Below are 14,823 nucleotides of genomic sequence, written 5' to 3'. Positions count from 1 at the left end.
ACCACCCCCTATCTCCCTCTCCATCAATCACTCTTGAATTGGCAGCTCTTTATTCTTTCTGCATGTTTACATGGTTCATATGAGCCTTTCACATTGTGGAGACCTACACCTTGTATCCATGGGTGTTAAATTACATCACCAAACTACCAATTAGCATCCATAGATACAAAAGTTAGTGTTTGATGCTATCTAATGCAGGACTGTTCTATTGCTCTTGGTTAAATATAACCTTATGAGGATTTGGTTTTCACCAGTCAGTACTGTCTTTTCTGAAAGCGAATGGTTTTGTTAAATTGGTTATCTGGGAATTTGGGGTCCAATGACGAGCTTATAGCCTCCCCCCTTACCTGATTTGTTCACTGCAGTTTTGGATGCCATTATCACAAAGGTAGTGCAATAAACATGATATCAGATCAAAGTATGCACTCAACAGAACTATATGGGGGGAGAATATAAGTGAAGTAAGGTAATGTCAAATAAAATATTGACACCTAGCCAAGGATGTGAGCAAAGGGTCGCCATGGAGGTAAGCCCAATGGAACACATATACACACGTCCAGAGTCTTTGTCGTTTTATAGGACACATACACACACCATACAGATGGTTTTAGCACAAATATATATATGCTCTCTCTTTATTCTCTGTTAGTGAAGGGGGATAAATTATTAAATTAGTGTGCAGATCCAAGGTTCCCAAAGCCATCAAATCACTATCGATTTAGACAGTCCATTGCCTCTAATATCCTCTTTACATTTCTCCAAAATGATGCCACACTTTTCAAAATCGGTGTTTGGCAATAAGCACTGTAAATACACACACCAAAACCACTGTGGGCCGATGTGTAAGATCCATATCGAATTATTATTTAAAATTATATAATATATAAAGGAACTAAAATAAGGGGGAGATTGACACAGATAGGAAACATTTATTGAGAATAATCAAAGTAGTGATTTTTAAAAATTGTTTAAAAAAAAACTATTTGAAGGGCAGTAACCATGGGAACCCATGAAACAAGCAGGTATATTCCTACAGTAATATGTAACTACTCAACATTTACAACTTTACAGTTTTCTGAGCACACTAATACCACTCCCCTGTTGTATGAGGCGAATTTTCACAAAGCTTATCTGGCCCACATTTTCCTATGACGAGAGTATGTGAAGTCCAAAGCGTCACTAAAGTAACATATGTAGCATGTGTAGTTCCCAATTTAATTCAGTTTGTGGACCAATAATATTGTGTTTCTTAGGTATAGTAGTGAACATTAGTATGTGTATGCATAACTTCCAAATGTCCCTATATGAGAGAGTGAGTCACTATTTTTGGGACAAATACCTCTGTCCCTCTATATCATGGGTCCTCAAACTCCGGCCCCCCAGATGCTGCTGAACTACCATGATTCTTTGAATTACATAGATAGTCAGAGAATCATGGGAGTTGTAGTTCAGCAGCATCTGGGGGGCCAGTGTTTTAGGGCCCATGCTCTATAGTGTTGGTGTGTCTGTGTATATCAAGGAGTTCCACAGCAATATAACTCATAGTAATGTGTCTTCAAAAGAGCACTATACTGTCCTAAATGGTTTTGAAAACAAGTTTAGGTTTTCGGGCCTTCTTGTCTGCATTTAAAAAGATGATTTTACTCCCTTTTTTAACAGCACCGGTCTCGCCATGGCTGGTTTCACCCCACCTCCTTGGCTAAGATCATCAAATTTGAAAATCTCAGCCAAGTCAATGCTTTCCAATAGGAAAGCAGTGGGAAGCTATTGCACATGCGTGGCAATCCGCATCTTCATGAAGAGCATGGGGATGCTGAAGGACCCAGTAAGCACCTCTAGTGGCCATCTAAGTGACTTGCACTTGAAATGTTACTAGGCACTGAAAAAGCAGTGTTTACATTTAAAAACCTGCACAGGCACACTATACACATCAGAACAACTACATTAAGCTGGAGTTGTTCTGGTTACTATAATGTCCCTTTAAACTACAATAAATGTGTTTAGAAAACAGTCTGTGTTGGGGGGGGCAGAGCCTAGCAGCACATCCGAATAGACGCTATTTTCACAGCTCCGAGCGCTGAAAATTGAATCCACCCAATATCTCTGGCATCTTGGCAAAACCAACTGAAAGGAGGGCAGATATCACTGCAGCAAGCCGCCCTGACTCCTCCGATGCCTTTTTTATACACCCCGGGCAAAAAATACCAGACCCGAGGCTCCAAGCAGGGCCGGATTAACATAGGGGCTGATGGAGCTGCAGCTCCAGGCCCAGGCCCATGGAATAGGCCCATTTAAAAAAAAAATAATAATTTTTTTTTTTCACACACATTACTCTTAGGTTTGCCACCTCACTGGTATTTACTGGCACAGCCAGTATTTGAGGCTGCCTGGTCGTGCCAGTATTGCAGTAATACCGGCAATACAAATGCAGGTATTTTTCTCAGAATAAATGGAGATTACTCTGCAATACCAGCACCGGCCAGTAGGGGTCACTGTGTGTGGAGAGAGGCAGGGATAGGAAGTTACAGCATATCCCTGCCTCTCTCTACTACTTACTGATCCGTGGGGGAGCAGCTACACAGCACAGAGTCCAGACAGCAGCTCTACAGCTCAGATAAGTGAGGGATGGAGGGAAAGGCAGCAGGGACACATGGGGACACTGAGACACTAGGGGACACACGGGGACACTGAGACACTAGGGGACACAGACACACTAGGACACATGGGGACACAGACACTGGGAGACCTGGAAACACTGAGACACTTGGGGACACTGGAAAACATGGGGACACAGACACTAGGGGACACAGACACATGGGGACGCTGTGAGACATAGGGACATTGGGAGGCACTGAGACATTGGGACACTGAGACACTATGTCCCCATTTCTTCCAGTGTCCCCATGTCCCCCATCCAGTGTCGCTAGTGTCTTGGTGTCCCCATGTCTCCCAGTGTCCCCAAGTGTCTGTCTCCCAGACAGTGTCCCCTAGTCTCCCAGTGTTTGTGTTCCCATGTCTGTGTCCCTAGTGTCTTAGTGTCCCCATGTCTCCTAGTGTCTGTGTTTTTAGTGTCTCAGTGTGCCTAGTGTCCCCATGTCTCCCAGTGTCCCTATATGTCCCAGTGTCCCCATGTCTGTGTCCAAAACTGTCCCCGTGTCTCCCAGTATCCCCAAGTGTCTGTCTCCCAGCCAGTGTCCCCTAATCTCCCAGTGTCCCCTAGTCTCCCAGTGTCTGTGTTCCCATGTCTCTGTGTCCCTAGTGTCTCAGTGTCCCTAGTGTCTCAGTGTCCCTAGTGTCTCAGTGTCCCCATTTCTCCCAGTTTCCCTAAATGTCTCAGTGTCCCCATGTCTCCCAGTGTCCCAATGTCTTTGTGTCCCCGGGTCTTTCAGTGTCCCCATGTCTCTTAGTGTCCCTGGGTCTCTTAGTGTCCCTGGGTCTCTCAGTGTCCCTGGGTCTCTCAGTGTCCCTGGGTCTCTCAGTGTCCCCATGTCTCACTGTGTCCCCAGTATCCTAGTGACATGGGGACACTGGGAGACTAGGGGTCTGGGTGACATGGGGACACTGACACTGTGATACATAGGGACACTGAGACACTGGGTGACTTGCGAGACTGAGACACTGGGAGCAATCCATCTATACAGCAGAGTCAAACTGGGAGTAGTTTGTTGGTGATTTTACAGAATTTTCTCTGATGTCACTCCTTGTGATTATACAAATGATTAAGGCTGGTATTTATTTTCAAAAAAGGTGGCAACCCTAACTACTCTTCACATTCTCTTGCTTAAAGGAGCACTATAGGGTCAGGAACACAATCATGTATTTCTGACCCTATTATGTTAAAACAACCACCCTGGCCCCTTCTTGACTCCCTAAATATAGTAAAATATGCTGCTGGATCTGCCTCTGAACTGACTGTCTGCTGACATCATCCGAAGTGGTGGTCTGAGCAAATTACAATACTTCCCCATAGGATTGGCTGATAGTGTAAACTAGACAGATCAGGGGCAGAGCCAGCACAAGTCCAACATAGCCCTGGCCAATCAGCATCTCCTCATAGAGATGCATTGAATCAATGCATCTCTATGAGGGAAGTTCAGTGTCTGCATGCAGAGGGTGGAGACACTGAATGGCAGTGCTGCACACTAGGCAGTACTGCCACAGGAAGCACCTCTAGCAGCCATCTAAGGAGTGGCCAGTGGAATTATTTTCTCTGAAAAGACAGTGTTTATTGCAAAGGGCCTGAATGGAATGATTCTACTTACCAGAACAAATACAATAAGTGGTAGTTGTTCTGGTGACTATAGTGTCCCTTTACGTTTGGAAGCTTAAGAGGGATGTATGGGAACAAAACTTGTGTGGACTGGCTGACAATAAAATTAGTTTAGGTAATGCAGACGTTGGTCTCTCTAACACTGTGGCATGTCCCCTTTCTTTTACACTTACTACATACACCTTTTCTCTGTCCCAGACTATATACCAGGATCTTCTGCCTGCTAGTAAGAAGGTAAGGAGACAAGTGGACCAGCGAGTGCTAGGGGACAGTCCTTAGAAAGCATGGAGTGAGCGCATCATTAGACACATTTATGTAAAGCTCAGGGTGCTGCCTGCATAGTATGCCCTTAGTTGGACAGCCTGCATTATTGGCAGGCAGCCTGACATGCGTTCATGCCAGGCTGTCCTTCAAATTCTTTGGACAGACATGCCCCCTTTTTGGACATGTTCTCCCCTTTTGGCAGTTCTGGTTACGTGATTTGCACCAGTGGCCCACCCTTTTACCCTGCCCATTGACTCCCTGCTTCACTGGACACTGCTGTTAGGGGGTATGGATTTACTTAAAAGATGAAAGCATAAATTAGAGAGAGATTAGCATAGAGTATGTGTTTTCTTATAGCTGAATCCTATGAGTTTCCCTCCAGCACCATCTCCATCATATACATGACGTTTGGGAGGTATGACTGTTTGTGTTTTTGGTCGATAAGATTCCCTAATTAGGCCCATCATAATTGTCAGCACCAGGCCCAGTGTGCTCTTAATCCGGCCCTGGCTCCAAGGCCTACCGTGCTACCAGACACACCTCAGCAGCCTACGGAGGCCTACTGGACTGGGACGAGACAGACTTCTTCCCTCTGCTGACCGGTGATATGGGCAAGAGAAACCAAAAAACCCTGCGACTACCACCAGGACCCAGCACGACATAGGCCTGATGCTGCAACAAACGGCGCCCACGATGGCACCGGCGGCACGGGAGGCTTTACTCACCCGAGAGCCCTCACTCTCAAAGGCTGACGACCGGACCCCACTCCAGAGCTCGATACCGGCAACCACAGGGACACTACACCCACAGGAGACAGAAGCTCCAGCCACAAAAAGGGAACTTCAAAATATGCTCACCGACCTGCAAAACAACCTCAGGACAATGTGGGAGGTGGATCTGGCGGTTCTTAAAGCGGAGGTACAGGCCGTCAAAACGCGCACACAGACATGTAAGAAATGTAACAGACCTACAAAAAGGCCTTAAAGCACTCAGTGATGAGGTACAGCAATTGCAGAAAACACAAGCTCAAACCAATAAACAAGTGCACATACTAGACGACAGGGGCAGGAGAAAGAACATAAAGGAGAGGGGAGTAGCAGAGTCCATAACCCTGGAAGAATTGCCACACTTCATGAGAAGACTGACGACATCGCTACTGCCAGCAAGAGAAGCCAAGTACTTCTCCTTTGATGGGGCATACAGAATAGCCAAATCCCCTAGGACCCCTGAAACTGCACCACGTGACATAATCCCGAGGTGTCAAACGATGTCCAACAAGTTAAAGGGAAACTCCAGTGCCAGGAAAACGATCCATTTTCCTGGCACTGGAGGGTCCCTCTCCTTCCCACCCACCAATCCACGGTTACTGAAGGGGTGAAAATCCCTTCAGTTACTTACCTGGGGCAGCGGCGATGTCCCTCGCCGCTGTCTCCTCCTCCGCGACGCTCCTCCTTGTGATTGCGTCGGACGGTGGGCGAGACTGATCTCGCCCACCGGCCGAGGAGACCTAATGCGGAAATGTCGCGCATTAGACAGCCACTAGAGGTGGAGTTAACCCTGCAATGTAATTATTGCAGTTTATGAAAAACTGCAATAATTACACTTGCAGGGTTAAGGGTAGTGGGAGTTGGCACCCAGACCACTCCAATGAGCAGAAGTGGTCTGGGTGCCTGGAGTGTCCCTTTAAGCCTGCTAGCGGCGATTAAAGGAAAGATGCCGTATCACTTTGAGAACTGTAAAATTTCCTTCTTCCAAGACCTTAATAGAGCCACACTACAGTGGCGAAAAGCCATGCAACCCCCTCACGCAGACCCTACAAAAAGGACTGACCTACAGATGGGCGACACTGCAAATACTATGGGTCACCAAAAACGGAAAATTCTACAAGGCCACTGACCCTGCAGACGCTCCCACAGTCTTGGCAGCGCTGGACTTGCAGCCTAACCCTACACACGAGCTGCTAGATACGCAACCTCGAATGGACACTGACTCGGACACGTCTTCACACGATTCCGGAAGAAGCAGGAGGCCGAAGACCTGAACCAAATAATACTCCTGGCCATCCCATACTGAAGTGGCACATACATGATTCTTAACCACAAAGTTTTGCAATTGTAACACTACAAGTTCCGCTTAATTTGCCTAATTTTACACACACCAACGCACAGTCACTCTTCTTTGCTGGAACACCCAAAAGACACACACAGCGCTCACACTATGCTCAGGAACTCTCTCTCCCCCCCCCCCCCCATAGTTTCAACGTGCCAAGGAGAAAAAACGAGGGGACAAGGGACCAAACACACAGATAAGGGCCACACGATAGGACTTACAACACCACTGGAGCCGGGATGTCACCTGGTACCACGGATCCGCCACCTAGTGGGGCCGACACCACAGAGACACCAACACCTCCCCCTTCTACACAACACCCGAGCGACCTAGACACCGCAAAACACACTGGCACACCAACTCCGCGGCACCACGCATTGAGGGGGTTTATTAATCCATACATTGACCAACTCGCTACAACCCGACAGTCCAACACACTTCTAAAAATGTGCAGCCCACTCACCAGACATAAGCCACAAACATATGATGTTACCTTTGTTGTTTAATCATGTTGTAGACCGAAACGAAAAAATATGTATGTACGTTTACATGCAAATCTGCACCAAAAATAAAGAATTTAAAAAAAGAAAAGAAAACAGTCTGTGTTAATAAGATACATTGTTTTTGCACTAAATTGTCATTTAAGTTGCATAAATTATTGTTACCTAAAATGTATCAGAACAGCCTTACCTCTGGTCATACCCATATCCCTAACTGAAGTGTCCCTCTTTATCTATTTGAAATGTTAGGGGGTATAGTATGGGTCATAATGTGAACTAAATCATATTTTATATGCTTGAACTAGGTGAGCACTGAAATATTTTAAACCGTATTGTGGTGGAATCTCGGTAAAAATAAATTTAGTAGGCCGAGATTACCACGTGGCATGTGTACGTGCATATGCTGACGTATCGATCAGTTGGTTGCACGAGGCAAGATACGATCAGTAGTGTACGGAGCATGTGCAAGAATACAGGATATAGTATTCCCCCTCCTCCATTGTGCTGGACAAGCCATGCGGTCAAACAGGAAGTTAATTCTTATTGTGTTGATTGGTTAAGAGAATGTGCGGGTGGAGCCTAATATGGGAGGAGTTATATGCCTATATAAGGAGCCTGCACTATTGTCCGGGGCTCAGAACTTGTGGTATTTTGGTGACGCTAGTCCCTCTGAGTCCCGATCGGTGATCCAATAAAGAATCTCTTCCTTCCTGAAGAAACCTGTGTCCATCTCTCTGTACTTGGCTTCCGTCAGTTTCTCCGGTATCATTTGGTGCATTGGCCGGGAAGCTCATCGTTCAACGGTAGCTGAGAGGCAGAGGCGTGAGACGGTCTATCTTTGCCCACGTTCTCTACGGCTGCACCCCTGAACTTCTGCGTGGACCTCCCTTCGTCTCGGCGCCACTGGGCCGTTGTCCAGGAGATCATCGGCCTCTACGTGAGAAGTGCTGGGGTGTCCCCGTCGATGAGTGTGAACTCAGGTTCAGGAACGAGGAGGTAAGACAACTGCTGTTTTAGACGGCAGGACCCACTAGGGGTATACCGATTGTGCGGTAGGCCCAAAGGGGTTTTGAATCTGTGTATCTGCCCCCTCTGTCGGAGGGAAGGAGCGAAGGCGCACCGCTCGATCGAACGCTCTTTAGTCAGACCGTTTGATTCTGTTAGTCAGGCGGGGCGCTCTGGTGTAAAATAGCCCTAGCCGGACACCGGTGTCTTGTCTAGACTAGCGTTCTAGGGTGTATATTTTGTTCGCTAGGTCGGAGGGACCGGGAGACTAAGCGGCGTCTGTGTAAATCCGGTTCGCTAGTTCTCATCCTATCTGGGCTAAGTGGGAAGGCGTGTAAATTTGGAACCCACTAGACTTTTGATAGTACGACTAAGAGGCGTCTGTGTAAATTCGGTCCTCTAGTTCGTTGTATAGTGCGACTAAGAGGCGTCTGTGTAAATTCGGTTCTCTAGCTCGCTATATATGTGGTGATTGGGCAGTGTGGCTAACCAAAACGTATGTAGATTGTTTTTAGGTAGTCCATTCAAGGTACTGGCCAATAGTTTAGTTGGGAATTGTAAATGTGTTAGCGATTGTTTAGTAAAGTGTATATCTTGTTAGATAGCGCGAGCTCAGCCGTCTAGCGAGAGTGTTAATAGTGTGTTGCTGTATTATAATGCACGGTACCATAACCCTGTATATTTACTGACATTGTATAATAAGTACTAATCATTGTCGTCCATTGCATGTTTAACACCATAACCACTAATAATTGTATTGTGACCTTAACTTGTACTTTGACCTATGCTAACCGTACTGTAACCGCTATTTGTAAAAGACGATGTTACTGGGGTGTGTTATAGACGGGTAATTCGTATATAGAGAATTATAGCGTGGGTGACTGTATAGTTACGCCAAAGGGCATAATATTGATTATCTAGTGACTGGTGTAACAGCTGTGTGTGTACGGGAATTCCCTGAGTGTTTATTGTTATTGTGTACGTTTCACTTGGTAACCGTACCACGTGGTGCTGTTGCCAGAGGAAACGGGTGTGACTGTTGAATAGTACGCGTGTATAGTATTTGTTGTCGACGACGTTCCATTGTTAAGTATGGGTGCGTCGCAGTCAACGATTCCGGATCCCTTAGGTTGCATGGTAAAGAATTTTAAAAAGGGATTTAAAACTTGTGATTTTGGGGTTAAGATGTCTCCTGTACGTTTGGTTACTTTGTGCACTAGGGAGTGGCCTACTTTGGTTGCGGCATGGCCGCCACGTGGCAGTTTGGATCTAACTTTGGTACAGCGCTTACACGTGGCTGTATCAGGTAGGCCTGAACTTTACGGCCAGTTTCCTTATATTGACTGTTGGAGACAGGCCGTAAATGACTCGCCAAAATGGCTCCAGACATGCCACGAGGAGCAGTGTCGCCTCATGGTAGCTAGGACTTGTTCGTCCACTAGGACTGGTGTTAGGCCCATTTTGGACACGCCCCCTGAGTCCGAGATCCCTTTGCCGCCCCCTTATTTTCCGTTAAGAAGAAGTGACGCAAACGCAGGAAGCCCTGCACCCCTCCCCTCATTACCCCCATCCACTTCCGCTTCCTCCTCCAGTACAGGATCCACCCCCCCTCGTACTAAATCTCCCCTTCCGGAACCAGAACCCACCCCCATTAGAAACGAATATCCTGATTTGGCGCCACTTCAGACTTCCGGTCAAGCTTCATCTAGCTCGACTCGAAGTGTTTTATTTACAAACTTTTCCCAAAGCCAACCTCCCACATCCCCATACCCTACCTCTCCCCGACCGGAACCCATGACTGACGCCTCTCTACGTAGCCCCATCCAAACCCGACAGTTAACTGGTGCCCAACAATTAAAGCACTATCAGATGCCTCTTCGCCTAAATCCCGGGTCAGCTTATATCGATGCCGCAGGTCAAATGGCACACGCTGACCCAGTCTTCGTATATGTCCCATTTACCACAACCGACCTTTTAAACTGGAAGACCCATAATTCCTCGTATACTGAGAAACCACAAGCCATGACTGATCTGTTCACCTCAATAGTACAGACGCATAATCCGACATGGGCTGATTGCCAGCAGTTATTAATGACTTTATTTAATAATGAGGAAAGAACGAGAATAAATCAAGCAGCCATTAAAGCATTAGAGGATAGAGCCCGTGCTTTGAACCAAGCTAATCCAGCAGCATGGGCCGCAACACACTATCCCAATACCGATCCCGATTGGAACGTAAATGGTGCTGACATGGTTCAACTCAGAGCCTATAGAGACGCTATAATTGCTGGCATGAAAGCAGGAGGAAAGAAAGCCATTAACATGTCGAAGACAGTTGAGGTGATCCAGAAAAGCGATGAAGCGCCCAGTGTCTTTTATGACCGATTATTGGAGGCATACCGCTTGTATACCCCCTTTAATCCGGAAGACGCAGACAATTCCCGAATGGTTAACTCCGCCTTTGTCAGCCAAGCATACGGAGATATTAAGCGCAAGCTACAAAAGTTAGAAGGGTTTGCAGGTATGTCAATCACCCAACTAATGGAGGTAGCAAATAAGGTCTATATGAACAGGGATACAGAAAATAAGAAAGAGGAAGAGCGCAAGATGCGTAAAAAGGCTGATATGCTAGCGGTAGCGATCGCAGGCGTAGATAGACGGGGCCCAGATAGAGGCGATAGTAAGTGGAATGAGGAACCTCTAAGTAGGAATCAGTGCGCTTACTGTAGGGAAGAAGGGCATTGGAGAAATGAGTGTCCGCGAAGAGAACAGTCTGAGAGAGACAGACCTAGGTCAGGTTACGGAAACTTTAGAGGCAGAGCGAGAGGTAGAGGAGGCCCCGGAGGGAGTAATGGTTATAGAGGAAGTAATGGGAACAGAGGAAGTGTTAGGGAAGATAGATATATTCCAGCAGCGCAGAGGTCCCGCGATAGAGAAGGTAGGGACTTTGTAGGATTGGCTGACACGGTCATGGAGGACTATTGATACCGACCGGGCTCCATCCCCCTTGGTCGAGCGGAGCCTATGGTCGATGTATCAATAGGGGGGAAAAGGAGTGCGTTCATGATCGACACTGGTGCTGAACATTCAGTGGTGACTAATCTAGTTGCTCCTCCATCTGGAAGGACTATTACTGTGATAGGAGCAACTGGAAGAAGTGCTGAAAAACCGGTTCTTAAAAGTCGACTCTGTACATTGGGAGGCCACGTAGTGAAACACCAATTCCTTTATATGCCTGAATGTCCAGTCCAATTGCTGGGACGTGATATGCTATCAAAATTACAAGCGCAGATTACGTTCCTACCAAATGGAACAACATCCTTAAAGTTTAATGGACCTTCAGGTATTATGACTTTATCCGTACCAAAGGAAGAAGAGTGGCGACTTTATACAGTGTTGACTAGCCAAAACCCTAGGAGTGATGAGACATTATTCAACATACCAGGAGTTTGGGCAGAGAACAACCCACCAGGACTGGCCCGCAATATTCCACCCATAAAAATTGAACTAAAACTTGGGGTTTATCCAGTAAGCCTACGACAATACCACATCCCACAGAAGGCTAAGAAGAACATTCAATCCTATCTGGATAAATTCATACGGTATGGTATCCTAAAATTCTGTACTTCCCCCTGGAACACCCCATTGCTGCCTGTTCAGAAGCCCGGTACAGATGAGTATCGACCTGTGCAGGACTTAAGAGCAGTCAATGATGCGGTTGTTAGCATACATCCAGTTGTACCCAATCCATATAACCTGCTTGCTTTAATTCCGGGCGGGGCTACTTACTTCACAGTCTTAGATCTCAAAGATGCCTTCTTTTGCCTCCGAATTGCCGCAGAAAGTCAATGTATTTTCGCTTTCCAATGGGAGAATGCTGTAACGGGCTCAAAACGCCAAATGACTTGGACAAGACTGCCCCAAGGGTTTAAAAATTCACCTACCCTATTTGGTTCAGCCCTAAGTCAAGATCTATTGGATTTCGAGTCCATCCCAGGAGAGTGTGTATTGTTACAGTATGTAGATGACTTGTTGATAGCAGCAGTTACCAAAGAAAAATGTCAGCAAGCAACGCACGATCTACTACACATTCTCTGGAAGGCAGGATACAAGGTGTCTAGAAAGAAGGCTCAGTTGTGTTTGCCAACTGTCAAGTATCTGGGATTCCATATCTCTGAAGGTCAAAGGATTATGGGGCCAGAGAGAAAAGAAGCTGTCTGCCAAATACCAATACCCAAGAATAGAAGACAAGTGCGAGAATTCTTGGGGGCAGCAGGCTTCTGTAGGATATGGATTCCCAGCTATGCGATACTAGCAAAACCTCTGTACGCAGCCATCAAAGGTACAGAGCACGACCCCTTCTTATGGACCCAAGAACAGCAAACGGCATTTGAAGATGTGAAGAAGGCTTTGATGAGTGCCCCAGCATTAGGTCTACCTGATCACACACGACCATTCTACCTATACGTACATGAGCAAAGAAGAATGGCTGTGGGAGTATTGACACAGTACTTGGGATCATGGCAAAGACCTGTTGCCTACATGTCTAAGCAATTGGATGCAGTGGCCAGCGGACTTCCACCTTGTCTAAGAGCCGTAGCTGCAGCCGCCCTGCTAGTAGCTGAAGCCGATAAACTCACTCTGGGTCAAGAACTTTATGTACGAGTTCCACATGCAGTACAGACGTTGTTGGATTACAAAGGAAATCATTGGTTTAGTAATAGCCGTATGACCAAGTATCAAGCAATGTTGTGCGAAAACCCAAGAGTGCATTTAGAGACTGTAAACACTTTAAATCCGGCTACCCTTTTGCCACAACCTACTGAAAGTCAACATGATTGTTTGGAAGTAATGGATGAAGTATTCTCAAGTAGACCAGATCTTCGTGATTTTCCCATCCAGAACCCCGATGTTCAATATTACACCGACGGCAGTAGTTATGTGAAAGAAGGGATCCGCTATGCAGGATATGCAGTAACAACAATAGACAAGGTGATAGAAGCTCGGCCACTGGCAAAAGGAACATCAGCACAAAAGGCAGAATTGATAGCACTAACACGAGCGTTACAATTGGCTGAAGGTTTAAGAGTAAATATCTATACGGACTCTAAGTATGCGTTTTTAACCACTCATGCCCACGGAGCTTTGTATAAAGAAAGAGGACTACTGAATTCAGAAGGCAAAGAAATCAAGTACGCAGCTGAAATCCTACAACTATTGGAAGCAGTGTGGGAGCCGAAAGAAGTCGGTATTATTCACTGTCGAGCGCATCTGAGAGGAGATGGTGATGTAACCAAGGGAAATCGGATGGCAGATAGTGCAGCTAAGCGTGCTGCCGAATCAGGAAGACAGGAGTATGTGGGGCATATAGCTGCTCTAATACCAACCCCACTGTCTCAATGGACTCCAGTTTATACAGCTCAAGAAGAGGAGTGGTTAAAGACTGAACCGGGAAAGTATTTGGAGAACAAGTGGTATCAGCTAGAAGATGGAAGAATAGTTATACCAGCATCACTAGCAGTAGAAATTGTCCAGAACTATCATAACGGGACACATTCTGGGAGAGACAGTACAGAAGAATCTCTCAGGAAACATTTCTACATACCAAGACTGTCCAACTTGACTCAGGCCATTGTACGTAGATGTGTAACGTGTGCTAAAAATAATGCAAGACAAGGACCAGTAAAGCCACCAGGAGTCCAGTTTATGGGGGGACTCCCCATGTCCGATCTACAAATAGACTTTACAGTGATGCCTAAATCGGGTGGACATCGTTACCTGCTGGTAATTGTGTGCACCTATTCAGGCTGGGTAGAAGCATGTCCCACTCGTACAGAGAAAGCAGGAGAAGTTGTGAGATTCCTGCTACGAGAAATAATACCCCGATATGGACTACCCTGTTCTATAGGATCGGACAATGGTCCAGCTTTTGTTCACCAGTGCCTACAACAACTGACTCATATGCTTGGTATAAAGTGGAGGCTTCATACTGCATATCGACCCCAGAGTTCTGGTAAGGTAGAGAGAATGAATAGAACTATTAAGAACCAGTTGGCTAAAATGTGTCAGGAAACCCAACTTAAGTGGAACGTTCTCTTACCCATAGCTCTATTGCGAATCCGCAGTACCCCTACCAGAAGGATGGGCCTCTCTCCTTTTGAAATTATGTATGGGCGACCACCTCCCGTACTTGGTAACTTAAGGGGGGATTTGAGTCAGTTGGGAGAAGGAATTACCCGGCAGCAGGTTGTAGAGTTGGGTAAGACTATGGAGGAGGTACAGAAATGGGTACAAGATAGATTACCTGTGAATATTTATCCCCCTGTTCATAGTTATCATCCAGGAGACCAAGTGTGGATTAAAGAGTGGAATAATGTACCGTTAGGGCCCAAGTGGAGAGGTCCTTATGTTGTTCTTTTGTCTACCCCTACAGCGATAAAAATAGCAGAAGTGACTCCGTGGATACATCACTCCAGGGTTAAACCAGCAGCAGTCGATTCTTGGCAAGTTACAGCAGATCCAGAGAATCCCTGCAAGATCCGGTTGAAACGCACTACTCAGTCGGAGTAACGAGGAATTATTGTGGATTACAAATTTTATTGTTACAGGTGTGAGTGAGAAGGCCATAATAAAGCCTGTCCGCTTACCATCACATAGTGTATAAGCCAGGAAAGT

The sequence above is a fragment of the Pelobates fuscus genome, chromosome 12, assembly GCF_036172605.1.
Source record: "Pelobates fuscus isolate aPelFus1 chromosome 12, aPelFus1.pri, whole genome shotgun sequence".
NCBI lineage: Eukaryota > Metazoa > Chordata > Amphibia > Anura > Pelobatidae > Pelobates > Pelobates fuscus.
The sequence above is the reverse complement of the archived record's forward strand: the minus strand, read 5'-3'. Positions refer to the sequence as shown.